Source organism: Mus musculus, chromosome 11, assembly GCF_000001635.26.
Source record: "Mus musculus strain C57BL/6J chromosome 11, GRCm38.p6 C57BL/6J".
Lineage (NCBI taxonomy): Eukaryota > Metazoa > Chordata > Mammalia > Rodentia > Muridae > Mus > Mus musculus.
In genome coordinates this window covers 69,263,771-69,278,342 of record NC_000077.6, presented here as the reverse complement: position 1 = coordinate 69,278,342, position 14,572 = coordinate 69,263,771, and positions in this window count along the sequence as shown.

The following is a 14,572-nucleotide window of genomic DNA, read 5'->3' as shown; positions in this document are numbered from 1 at the left end:
TCTTTCTTTCTTTCTTCCTTCCTTCCTTCCTTCCTTCCTTCCTTCCTTCCTTCCTTTCTTTCTTTCTTTCTCTCTCTCTCTCTCTCTCTCTCTCTCTCTCTCTCTCTCCCCCCTCCCTCCCTTCCTTCCTTTCTTTCTTTCATTTTTTTTCTTTCTTTTTTTACTTTTTTCTTTTTTTCCTGGAGACAGGGTTTCTCTGTATAGCCCTGGCTGTCCTGGAACTCACTCTGGACCAGGCTGGCCTCGAATTTAGAAATCCTCCTGCCTCTGCCTCCTGAGTGCTGGGATTGAAGGCATGCGCCACCACTGCCTGGCTAAAGGTGCCTTTCTTAAAAGCTTGCTTTGTTCCCCATCTCTGCAGAGATCTTCCTCTTGTGGGATTCTGACCGAAGAGATGGACACCAAGGCTCCTTTAGGAATACAACTTAAATGGGCGTGAGAGGCATGAACTATTGCTCAAGAAAAAAAAAAAGGCATTGTGGCAGATGCTTTTAATCCCAGCATTCAGAGGGAGGCAGGGGCAGGTGCATCTCTGAGTTCAAGGCCAACCTGGTCTACAGAGCAAGTACCAGGATAAACATTGAAGGGTACACAGAGAAACCTGCCCTGAAAATAATAAATAAATAAATAAACAAATAAATAAATAAATAAATTAAAACCCCTCAAGTATGATGGAGCAGAGGTTTTAAAATGATTTTTGTTTGTCTTCTGTGTAGGACAACTTATACTTTTATTGGTCCTTTTAAAATCATAAGATGGGATTCTAAAGAGGGACAGGGTAGAGATGAAGGGAGGAGGGAGAGAGCCACTTGGCAGGTGCTGTGAGGTCTCATGGAAACATTTTGGCAGAGGCTGACCACACGGTGGCCTCCCCACCTTTCCTTCAAGGTCTCTTGGGGGAGAGTTACTGAGGAGTGGATTTCAGGAGCAATGCGGTCAAGTTTCTGTCTATTCAAGGACGGTGCTCAGTCCCGTGGCTGCTTCTGTTTTCCGTTTCCTTGGCTCTCCTAAGAGCCAAGAAGCCTAGGTCCCTAGCACACTTTCAGTCCCCCCACCTGTTCATTCCTACCTACAATTGTTACCTTCACGCTGCTATAAACAAAATACTCAAGGGAAATCATCGAAAGGGGAAAATGGCATTATTTGGACTTGTGGTTTCAGAACGTCTGGGCATTGTGATGGGGCAGGATCAGAGGTGGGGGGCAGCTCCCTCAGGTGTCCAGGAGCTTCTCTGACTCCACACCTGTAAACAGAGAACACAAGCCAGAACAGGAGAGAGGATACAGCCGCGGCTAGTGAGTCTTCAGCAGCCAGGAGCCACCTCCTAAAATCTCCACAGCTTTCCAAATTCCACTACAGGCTGGATCCCAGCACCCTAAACATAGACCTGTGGGGGCCCATAACAGTCACCAGATTCTGTCAGATGTTTCTTTAGAGGCCTCTTTGGGTTGCTGGGCTGCCTGGGCCTTCTGACCTAGCTCTCTTATTCTGCACAATAGAACTTTCTAAACCCATAGTTGTGCAAACCTGTAGATTTGTGTCCTTACTCACTTTCACAGTCTTCTCCCACTGCATCAAGTTCCAGGCACCTGAGCATATCCTTGCTAGAACCCTGAATTCCTCCTCCCATAGGGCTCTCAGAGCCAGCGATGACCCTGGGGACCGCCATGTCCTCTGGGATTCCAGACCGTTGGAGGTGATGCTGTAGGGTTACCTAGACCTTTGGGACTCTGTTGCAAGCTGGACTGCAGCACCCCTGTGGGGTCTGCCTCAGAGTCCCAGCTGTTCCTGGGCTGGGATCTTTTTCCATCTTGAACTTCCCCTTAACCATCTGAAAACCTATCTGGCATTTCTGACTCTGTCCCTGACCTTGAGTGTTGACTGGAAGTGTACTCAGCCCATGGCACAGTCTCCTCTCTTCATCAGCTCTTGTCTTCTGTCTGGGGACTGAAGAGTCATATTGTCACATCTTATTGGCCAGACTATTCCCCACAGGACCTAGATTTTAGAAGCTTAAAAGCTGTTGAACCATCTCACTCGGTTCTTTTCTGGGCAGGCAGATCTGTCCCCTTCTCCCCGGAGAGAAGTGTGACTCATGCCTGCAAGCCCAGCCCTTGGGAAGTGAAGGCAGGAGGATCAGAAGTCCAAGGTCACCCTCAGCTACAGAGTGACTTGGAGGCAGCCTGGGTTACATGAGATGCTGTCTTTTAAAAAAATTAAACAACCCCCAAACCAGCATAAGTGAAGTGAGATCTAATAGGAAACTGGCGGCGGGGTGGTGGGGTGGGGGGAGGATGTAGGTTGATAATATTTCAGAATATTGTCTATATGAACAAAAGGCCACTACGAATTACCACATACTGCCATGGGATTATTCTGAGCTGAAGATATTTGAGAAACAGCCCTCACAGAGAGGCTCAGTCCACCCCAGCTGCTCTGTCTAACAGCAGGAACTTCTGGCTATTTAAACAACCACAAACCCCTCTTCACGGCTGCACATCCACGCCAGGAGCGGGTGAACTACCAGCAACCCCCTCCAAACCACTGAGCTCTTCGTAAACCAACCCACCACAAACGTATATCCTGTCTGTTCTCCACAAGAGTCTAACCATTATCAACAAAGAAATTTATTTATTTTTCTTCCTCTAGATACCACCTGTTAAAGTAGGTTTATAAAGATTTGTTTGCATTTAATGTAACCTGCGCTTTTCCTGAATGTATCTATGTGCACACCAATGCAGCACCCAAGGAGGTCATAAGAGGGTGACAGATCCCCTGGAACTGGAGTTACAGAAGTTGTGAGCTGCCTTGTGGGTGCTGGGAACCAAACCCAGGTCCTCTGCTTCAGCAGCCACGGCTCGGACTCACTGAGCCTTTCCTCTGTCCCTTTAAGTCAGGTCTCGGAGGCCCCACCAGCACTGAGTGAGCTGAGCCACTTTCCGAGTGAAATCCCGCATATGTAAGTCAACATCTTGGTCTTTTCTCTCCATAATCTGTCCTTTGTCAGCTTCGTTCACAGGCTCTCCGAAAATCATGCAAGATTTTGAAGAAAATCATTTCCTTGAAGACCTTTTTCGAGTCTTTTTTTTTGGTTTTTTGGTTTCTCTGTCCTATAACTCACTCTGTGTACCAGGTTGGCCTCGAACTCAGAAATCCACCTGCCTCTGCCTCCCAAGTGATCGGATTAAAGGCATGCGCCACCACTGCCGGGTTAGTTTGAGTCTTCTTGATGTTTAAGGATCCCGTTCCATTGTCGAGATTCTAATTCTAACCCACAGAGGTCAGGCAATTTCTATTAACCTCCTCATTCATAAGTTTGTTGGCCTGAGCCCAAGAAAGAAGCATCGTCATCATAAAGAAGCCCAGGGTTTCAGAGACTAGCACTAGCTCTCGCTTCTAACGCCTGGGAAGGACAGGAGTGCAAAACCTTTGCGTGAATGCTTTGTGTTTTGGGGGCCAACAACACAACAGTATTCCTTCCGTCTCCTTTTCCATTTTTATTCTTCTTAGTTAGTCTCATACATTTTTAATTTTCTACACAATCAGACTGACACATGTGCATATGGTTGTAACTTAGACCTTAATTTACCCTGTATATTAAATATTGTTTTAGAGGTACTGGGCTCAGTACACGTGCCAGGCAAGTGTACTACCACCGGCTTATATCCTTAGCCTACATCCTAGGCTTGCAATAGATAGGAGATGTATTGCATGAGTTTATCACGTGATCAGCTGATGTTGGGTTTGTGCGGTAAGATTTTCTTTTAGTATTTTACAAGAATGCTTTATTGCCATATTAACCATCTCTGGACAGAATTATTTTGGCTAGGATTATTTCTTCAATATGATTTCCTGGAGGTAGAATTACCCAATGAAAGGATATACACGGTTAACATTTAATTTTTTTGTTTTTTTGTTTGTTTGTTTGTTTTTGAGACAGGGTTTCTCTGTATAGCCCTGGCTGTCCTGGAACTCACTTTGTAGACCAGGTTGGCCTCGAACTCAGAAATCCGCCTGCCTCTGCCTCCCGAGTGCTGGGATTAAAAGTGTGCGCCACCACGCCTGGCTCAACATTTAAATTTTTAATTTTATTACAAATAAGTTCCATGAAGTACATACAAATCTTTTTCAGTTTTGCTTTTTGAAAGTGTATTTTTGACTGAGTGGTATGTATGTTTATATGCAGGTATGTACTTACCTGCTGTGTGGGCTGATGTGAGGTGTCTTCTTCCACTGCACTGCATCTCATCATTATTATATTTATTGTTGTTGTTGTTTTAGTTTTTGAGACAAGGTTTCTCTGTGTAGCCCTAGCTGTCCTGAAACTCACTTTGTAGAGCAGGCTGGCCTCGAAGTTAGAGATCTAACCACCCAGCTTTTTTTTCTCTCTCTCTCTCCTCTCTCTCTCTTCCTCCCTCCCTTCCTTTCGTTTTTCTTTTTCTTTTTTTTTTGAGGCAGAGGTTTTTCACTGAACCTGGAACTCAGTGAACTGGACTGGCTAGCAATGAGCTCTAGGAATTCTGCATGGCTCTGCCCCCCCTTTGCATGGCTCTGGGGACCCGGTGCTCATGAGTGCAGAGCAAGCATTTTGCTGACTGAGCCATCTCCTCAAGCCCCATTTTTTTTTTTACATTTTATTTTTTATTTTCTGGGGGGGGGGTCGGGCCATTTTATTCCAGGGCTGGAGAGTGGGGAGAGGCTGAAGGGGGCTACACTTCCTGATGGCCTCAGCAGGGCAGGTCTTCCAGGCCTTGTCACTAAAGACTTTTATGTTATTTATTTATTTAATGTGCATAGGTGTTTTGTCTGCGTGTATGTCTGTGTGCCACATGCCTATGGTGCCCACAGAGGACTTTGGAATCCCTAGAACTGGAGTTACGGATGGGTGTGTCAACCATCACCATGTGGGTGATAGGAGCTGAACCCAGGTCCTCTGTCAGAGCAGCCAGTGCTCTTAACCACGGAGCCATCTCTCCAGCCCCTAAAGCTTTTTATTTTTAATTTGTGTCTACATGGATAAGAACACATACGTGAAAATGCCCCAAGAGATTAGATGCGAGTGCTGAATCCCCGGGAACTATAGGTACAGGCAGTATGAGCTGCCCAGTGTAGGCCTTGGACCCAGCCCTGTCCTCTGAAGGAACAGACCACACTATGCACAGCTGAGCCAGCTCTCCAATTCTCACTACAATTACCATTTTTGCCAGTGGTTTTTTTTTTTATTTACTTACTTGTTTTTATTTATTTTTTTAATAAAGCATACTTTGGTAATGTTTTTCCTCTTCTGACTCCTCCCGGGTTCTTCTCCGCCTCCCTACCTAACTTTATGTTCTTTCCCTTTCAAAACAAAAATACATCACAAAAGTCAGGACAAACAAAAAATAAAAAAATAAATAAAACAAAACAAAAACCAAAGTGAGACAAAATGCACCCTCCCACACCCACACACAAATCACAGTTCATTCTATGTTGGCCACCTACTCTTGGGCGCAGGCTTGCCGTGGGGAGTAGTTGACATGCCCAGTGACATCCCATTTGAGGAAATGGGCTCCCCTTTGCCAGCAGGTATCAGTTGGTTGCGGGTGGGATCCCAAGTCTACTTCCCCCTCAGTGTTGGGACCACAACTGGCTTCAGCCCTTATTTTTAGTTTTGTTTCCGTGTTTGTTTTTTTTAATGCTGGTGATTAAACCTTGCACATGCTAAGCAGTGCTGGGCCACTGAGTCATGCACCAAGTTCAAGCGCATAGGCCCTGATCTTGATGAAGGTTTATGTTTGCTGAGGCACAGTAACTGCTGTCCAAACCTGTTAGTTCCATTTCTAGCACCTAGAAAACTCACCAGCGCCCCCTACTGGTTAAGGCTCAGGCACTCTTCAGATAATCACTATTACCATCGTCCATAAATGTTCTTAAAATTAAATCAAATTCAATGTGCACACATGTGTGTGTGAGTGTGTGTGCACGCGCACTCGCGTGCGGGTGTGTGCACGCACATACAGATTCATATTCACAAGCTCACTGTCTTGCCTGCGCAGGTCAGAGGACAACTTTCGGGAGTCAGTTTTCTCCTTTCACTGTGTCTCCTGGGGATTGAGTTCGAGTTGTGAGACTCATCACGCAAGCAAAATTTACAATCCAGCAAATCTGTTTGCCTGTGACTAAACTTCACATAAGTAGACTCGTCAGCATGTAGTCTCATGTCTGATTTCTTCGTCACAACAGTCTGTGCGAGTCTTTCACACTGTTCCACACGCTAATTACCCATGCTTCTTGTCCACGGTGTGCTGGTATTGCACCAGAACGGGCGGATCTCCTTTAATAGGCACTGGAGCTGTATCTAGATTGGAAGTGTTCTTGATAAAGCTGCAATAAGGAATGCTAAATTCTCATGTGCAAATCGGAAAGTGGTTGACTTCTCCCGTGACATCTGTGCTACCATCGAACCAGCTGGCCTGTCCCGCCAGGCCATCCATTGTCAGAGTTTGAAGGGTTCCCGGCTGGCGATTCCGTGTCTCCTCCTGTAGTGTGTGTAGGATTTTCTGGTATTGTGAAAGCTAACTAGAAGGGATGAAGTTTCTAGGGGAGTACCAGCTTGATCTCTCTGTATTCTATGACTCGAGCACATGGTATCTTCTGGTAGTAGGGTCTTAGTGTCAAGTAACCAAAAGAATTGGCACTCAGTTGTAATTCTTGGGACCTCACTAGGCAGCAGGAACCTATCCCCAGTGCTGGGGTTTTTGTTAGCCTGTGGTGTCTAGCAGGGGTATTGTCACTCCTTTATAGGACAACTCCATTTAAAGTCTTTTCTATATGTCTATGTATATTAGGAAGCTTCTACAGTAGCAGGTGTCCATATGGCTTTTCAAAAGGCCACAGTGTCAGTGTAGCCCTCCCCTGTTTCCCCCTCTATCCTGAGCCCTCCCACCTCCCGCCCCATTTAACCCTTTCTGTTCTATTATTCCCCTTTAATCCTTTATACCACTGCCTTCCATCTCGCCTCCCTTTAACAGAACTTTAAAAGGAACACACTTTTTACTATTTCTATTTTTTTTCACTCCTAAAGGCTCAAGTGTGAGCATAACCAATAATACTCCTGGAAAACTATTGTAAAAATACACACAGTTAATTCCATGGATACCCAAAGGGGATTCTTCATTCAAATGCTTCCTAGAAGCAATAAAAGGTTGTCTCTTTAACATGACAAAAAGACTGTTTAAAAGCAAAAGTCAGAATTACCCTTAATGGGGAACCATGAATTATTCCTCTTTAAAATGGGCACGACAAGGACCATCACCCCTATTTAACTTGGCTCTAAAAATTCTAACAAAGCTTCCGTGTTGGAGGAAGAATGATATAATCAGAGAAAAGGAAGAAAGCAAGCTGTCATGTTTTACAAGTGTTAGGGGATGCTCAGAGAACCAAGGTGCAGCACCAGTGAGCTCGGACGGAGCGTCTGCCATTGATATCCCTCTTTCTTTATCCTTTAGGAAAACACCATGATTTTATTGCTAAGTCCCATAAATACCTTTTTAAATGTATGAGTGCTTACCTGCATGCATGTATGTGTACCGTGTGTGTACCTGAGATTCCCTGTAACTGGAGTTAACAGATGGTTGTGAGACACCATGTAGGTGCTGGGAATTAAACACAGGTCCTACACGTGCTCTTAACTACTAAGCCAACTACTCTCCAACTCTTACATTTTTTTTAAAAAAAGATTTCATACAGTGTATTTGATCATTAGGGTCTTACTGTCATATTTGGGGGGGGTAAATGAGAGGGTTGGTGATAGTTTGTGATTCTTGAAGGTCTGTGCGATCCCATTAGCCAACAAGTCAAAAACAAGTAAACACTCCTGGTAATGGAGACTTTCCTTGCTAGCACATAGTGTCTAGCTGGGGTATTGCCCTCCCCTTCCTCTGTTGTTTTCTGGTTGGCATGGAGTTAGCCAGCCCCACTTTCTACTGTTCTTTTATCTCTTTACTTTTTTTTTGTCTCCTCCTCCTCCTCTCCTTCTCCTCCACTTCTTCCTCTGACAGAATCTCTTCAGGAAGTGTGGGCTGCCCTCAAATTTGTGATGCCTGTGTGACCATCTCCAGTATTAGAGCCCCAGGCATGTGCCATCACACTCAGCGTCTTCATTTTCTTTGATGATGCCCTAAACCAGCTAACTAGCTGCCTGGGAGGTATAGGAAGTCATTTTAAATTTAGGGAATGAAACAAATGCCCAGATCCTGGTATATGATATTAAATCAGTTACCATGATTCAGGCATGGGATCCTTAGCTAATCAATCACACCTTCTGGCTTCCAGATTGCTGTAGTTAGACTTTGCTTTATCTTAAACCACATGATATCCTCATTGCTTGTGATTCTGCGGTGAGTGGGTCTCTCTCTCTATGTAAGCGTTTCTTCTCGGGGATTTACAGGCAGTGAATCTGAAGGCTCAGCTATGCTGTATGGTGGGTCAGTCGCCTGCGGGATCTGATGCCATCTGCAGATAAAACTGGACTGAGTCAGAGGACACTGGTCTGCGGAAGGACTGATGTATCAGGTAAAGGAAACCAACGCCTCACATACGCCCCCTGGTGTTCTAGGTGTCTGAAGTGTTTCTCTTTACTCTGTGAGATGGTCACTGTCTTTGGAGAGGATTGCTTTCATTTAATTGTGGAGCTGTTCTGCCGGCATCTATAAGGAGATGCCGAGGGTTTAAGAACACCTTTCTCATCGAGCTACAGCTCCGTGCTCGCCAGTGCTGTAACTCTAGCTCTGTTAGGCCCTCAGTCCTTGGTGTTGCAGCTTTGGATAGCATCTTGATGGCTGTCAGGACCCATGAGTGCTTCCGGGGCAAGGGCTTACCTCTGGTCTTCGGGAGTCTCTTGTTTTTGGAAGTCTCTGCTCACAGCTCTTGCCTGGGCTCTTCTGTACCCCTCTGGGGGCGGGGTGCTAGTGTGCTTGGAACTAGCCGCCCCAGGAATCGCCTGTACTTCATGCAACTAGTTTGACCTGTTCTACCTGTGATAAAGACAAAAGATGACTAGAAAAACCCTTCTGTGATGAAATTAGGTAGTTTATAGAAGGGAGGGCTCCCAGGCTGCTAGAGAAGCATCCTTCATCTGCCAGTGCTTTTACTAGCTGTCATGGGGGCTTCTTCCTCACTGGGTTGTCACCTGTAGGAGGGGCTATCTGAAGATGCAGTGGATCTGGTCCTCTGAGGGTCCTCTGAAGCTGGCACAGCGTAGACAGAGGCTCCCAAAAGTCTCCAGTCTTAGAGTGGTAGGCAAGACAGCCATGTTAGCTCCCCTCAATGGAAAGGAAGTGTCTGTGGGATGTCTGCAACAGGTTTAAAGTCTCCTCCCAGTGTCATTGTCCAGCTTTGAATCTCCCTCAGGTAGCTACAAGGGCTTTTAACACTGTCAGTGATTGCCGTGGCCACAGCAGGATAAATAACTCAGGCGACTTGATTGTCAGCTCCCACTGCCTCTGGAAATGGCCGCAGGTCCTTCAGCAGAAGTGGCGATAGCACTCGCGGTATCAGCGGACTCAAGAACTGAGGAGATGGCTTCTGTGGTTCCTGCTCCAGCCTTCCTCTCTGTGGGTCCTGGGATCGGTGCTTGGCTTTGGCCTTGGCAGCTGCTGCTTCAGCAGGGCATTGGGAAAAGTCTGACAGCGATCAATAAGGTCTCCCATTTACCCCACCAGAGAGATTTCATCTTTTGAAAGGGGGGGGGAATGTGTGCGGGGTGCTTGTGACAAGGATTTGACCCACAGTAAAAGACTTCATCATTTTCTTTCCTGACAATTTTTAACCTTTATCCCAATAACCCAAGGGGTGGGGGAAGGGCTCTTGATCTCGGTTGTTAACCCACGCTTCTTTCTCTAGCTTTTCGGGATATGTAGTTAAAGTCTGTGACCACCCTACCACACATCGGCACCCAGAGCGTCTCTCTGCTGTCTACCTGGAACTTAGTGCCGTGCGATCGACAGCCCAGCAGCCCCCACATTTCCCTCACTTGCCTTTGCGTTACTGAGTCATACCAGGAACACTGAAGGAGAAGAAGAAAAGTTTAAGTCGCCGACTTCCTAGAAGCCAGACGACATTGTACATTGTACTCATCTCTGAACTTGCTTTTGAGCAAGCCAGGACTTCCGCTCTGGTCTGGGGTTGTTTTGTTTCCCTCAGAATTGCACCTGAACAAGAACACAAAGCAAATTTAGAAACAAGCATCTCCTGTCCTCTGATCACTGAGGCCTGCCTCCCTATCCCTGCCTCCCCCCAAAAAGAGCCGCAGGATCCTTTAAAGTAAAAGGTTCCTTACTGAGATGAAGATGGTGAGAGTCTGGGGGCCTCAGCCCAGAGAGCCCCAGGCAGACACGGACAGTATGAATGGCACCCAGAGTCCATCTCTGACTCAATTAGGCGGAATCAATCTTGTCACTGAGTTTCCAAGGAAATTCAATTAGAGGTCAAGTGTAGGAAGCCGGCTAACGGTGGCTTAAGCAGCAGACATGACAGGCGGTCGATAGCTGCCTGGGGATGAGATGGACTTCAGAGTCCCTGAGTCTGAGCGAGAGGCAGGAGCGGTCGAGGAAGAGACTCCTAAAGGACCTGACCACCCAGGGTCCAAGCCAAGTACAGAGACCGCAAAGGAAGGACCCACACGGCTCAGTTACCAGGTATTCACAGGGCATGGGAAGGGTCATCAGGACCCAGGAGGGAGCTGTGGCACCAGTGTGTGCAATCCGTATGGGCAGAAGCCTTTGTGCCCAGTCACACACAGTGAGGCTAGAAGAAAAGTCTTAACACTTGATGAGAAAGGTCGAGGTTGGGAGGTGCTGCCTCTGTTAAACTTGGAGTCGTTTCCCCCTCTAGTGGTCACGCAGATCTTTACAAGGGCACGTTGTTTGTAAATTAAAAACAAAACAAAGCCAAACAACAGAAAACAAAAAACAAAAACACCTCCAAAACCCAAAAACCAACCAACCAACCAAACAAACAAAAAACCCAGAAATTAAATAAAATGACTAAATTTAGTACAATAGACAAAAACCTTAGGCTGGGCATGACAGTGCACACCTTTAATCCAGCATTCAGAGGCAGAAGGAACTCTTGTGAGTTCAAGATTAGCTTAGGCAACATAGAGAGACCCTGTTGTTAATAATAATAGTAATAGTGCTGGAGAGGTGGCTCAGTGGTTAAAAGCACTGATTGCTTCTCCAGAGGTCCTGAGTTCAACTCCCAGCAACTACATGGTGGCTTACCACCATCTGTAATGGGGTCTGATGCCCTCTTCTGGTGTGTCTGAAGACAGCTGCAGTGTACTCATATACATTGAATAAACAGTATCTTTTTAAAAAATAATAATGGCCAGGGGGATAGCTCAGTGGGTAAGAACATGCCCTATGACTTGAATTGGACCTCTAGGACCCACACTGTAGAAGAAGGGATCTAGACACAGACAGACAAACAGACAGACATGCACACACACGGTGAGGGAGGAGATAAATACTAAAGAACTTTTAAACACATGAACAGAAGTGAAATACAAACTCAGAGAGAAATGTAAGATAAAAACCAGTAATGCCATTTTTCCCTACTTAATAGACTGGCAAAGAACCCCAGATCCAAGGTTGGACATCATACTCCGATGGTCATTTGAGAGAACCTGATAACCTTGCACTTCCCCCTTGACAGCACAAGCACACACTGTAAGGTACTCGCTTATCTATGCAGCATGACAGAAAACCTCTGAGACGCTCACAGCCACAGTGAAAACAACCCAAGTGCCGGATCCTGGGAGACTGCCTATGTGTAAGTCACATGGTGGACTAAATATAATACAGAGTGTGGGGGTGGGGGAGGAGGAAGAAGTCTGTGTACTGATTTGAGTTCCTAGGCGGCCATTACTGAGTACTGCAGGTGCGGGAGGAGAGAGGATGCGCTTGCTCGCTGCCTCTTCAACAGAAAGGAGGGGGCGGGGCAGAGCGCACACTTGGGGGAAATGTCTCTTTTACTGGAAGAGGAAAGAGAGAAGACAGGGGAGGAATTGCTGTTCCATGCCGTCCTTTTACAGCAATGTGATTCTTAAAGATATACATCTTTTTTTTTTTTTTTTTTAGTTTTTAAAATTTCCCAAGACAGAGAGATGGTCTGCAGATAGTGGGGTTGAACTTGCCCTCTGGGAATTGGGAAAACACTAGGGAATTACAAGGCAGAGAGCATTTCTGGAAACCCCTCCCCCACAGCTGGAGGCATAGAACTCAACACATTATGGAAGTGGCCTTAGCAAGAGGATTTGTTTTGGGGTCTAGGATGGAACCTGGGGTGATACTAGGCTCTGCCGCAGACACATCGCAGCCCATAGTTCTGTATTTAACATTTTAAAAATTATGTATGTGTTCTTTGCCTATATGTGTATCTGTGCACCACACAAGTGCTTGATGCCCAGGGAGACCAGAAGAAGATGTCAGATTCCCTGGAACTGGAGTTACAGATGGTTGTAAGCCACCACGTGGATATTAGGAATAGAATCCTGGTCCTCTGGAAGAACAGCCAGCGCTCTTAACCACTGAGCCAGCCTAGTTCTGTGGTTATTAAAATTATTTATTTTTCACATAGTTCCCAAGAGTAAGACTCGAGAAAAGAACACACAGACTCACTTACCAGAGGACCCACAGTACACAGGGTGAGGATAACGCCTGGAGCCAGGGTCCGGCTTCATCACGTGACGGGGTCAGGCTTCATCACGTGAGGAAACCGACCTCTTTTCTGGATGGAGTAACAGCCAATCAGAGCTGCAGCGTCTCTAGACTACAGCTACAAGAGGTCTTTTCTGCACTAGATTTGGTCCTGCCATCTTCAGAGAGTGGCCCTTGGTTTGTTTTTGTTTTCTTTTCTTTCTTTCTTTTCTTTTTTTTTTTTTTTTTTTTTTTGGTTCTTTCGAGACAGGGTTTCTCTGTATAGCCCTGGCTGCCCTGGAACTCACTTTGTAGACCAGGCTGGCCTCGAACTCAGAAATCCGCCTGCCTCTGCCTCCTGAGTGCTGGGATTAAAGGCGTGCGCCACCACGCCTGGCTGAGAGTGGCCCTTGTTAAATGACCGTGCACTACAGTGATGGAACACAAGAGCTATTCTCCCACTTCCTAGTCAGACTCAGAAGTTTTGTGGAGCCAAGGGGGTCAGTTCATCCACTCAGGTGTAAGGCAGAAGGCAAGAGGAACAGACTGGCCGCATGATGGAGAATTCTGCATTTTATGTAACTAACCAAGTTTTTGAGGAGTTGCTGGTGTTTGTTTCAAAAGTCCACTCCTGCCAAGCACAGTGGCACAGGACTTTGGGACCTCCAGCACTTGGGAGGCAGAGACAAGTGGATGGATGTCTGTGAGTTCGAGACAAGCCTGGTCTACAGAGTAAGTTCCAAGACAGCCAGGGCTGTGTAGAGATCCTATCTTAATACTCCTTCTCCCCCCAAAACCCACCTTCAGTGACCTACATCTAGGTCCTACCTCCTAAAGTTGGTCTACAGCCTTCAAAAACATTACCACCAACAGGTAAGCAGGGGTCCAAAATGTGAGCTGGAATCAAACTTTCAAATTCAAACCATATAGATTTTTAAAATTAGTTTTATAGTTAGGCAAGCCATACGAACTCAGGAAAACATGGGGTTTGGGAAAGATGAAAGATGAAACAGATGATACACCTCAGCCCAGTCTCCTGGTCTTGCTAATTTTACCTACTTGACACAAGCTAGAGTCATCTGGGGGAGGAGAACCCCAGCTGAGAAAATGCCCCTGTCAGATGGCCTGCAGGCTTGTTCACAGGGCATGAATGATTGATATGGGAGGCCCCAGCTCACTGTGGGCGGGGTCATCCCTGAGCAAGTGGTCCTGTGTGGTATGAGAAAGCAGGCTGAGCAAGCCATGAGAGCAAGCCAGTTTACAGAGTTCCCTCTCGGCAGTGTCTGCTTCAGCTCCTGCCTCCAGGTTTTTGCCTGACTTCCATGCATGATGGACTACAAATGTAAGCTGACATAAACCCTTCCCTCCCCAAGTTGCTCTTGGGTACAGTGTTTATCAAAGTACTATACAAAGCAAACTGAGACATGACCACTGTGATCTGCAACCCAAGGCAAAGGTGACAGATGTGGTTTAGAAATGCTGGCTCAGACTCCCTGGTAGCTAGTTCTTTGGGTGTCTATGGAAATGCAAAGCAAAAGAAACAAACTAAGTATATAATCTCTAGGTGGTGGTTTTCTGTAATTGATAAAGTGACCATCTTTGGGACGAATCTTACTGTTCCGAGGCTGTGTTTGGGCCAGTCTGAGTTACAGCTGCCGATCTGACAGCGCTACAGTATCAGCGAACGCAATATGTCTGAATCCAGATATCAGAGGAACTTAGGCAGACTTGGAAAAGCATGGGAAAGAGAAAGTGTGTGGTGTGTGTATCAAAGATGCGTTACTCAGTCATTGGGAAATAGGCCAGGCATAGACACTTGTCTTGAATCCCAGAACTCCCTAGGCCGGTGCAGGAGGGTCATACATTTGAGACTAGCCTAGGCTACATAGTGAGTT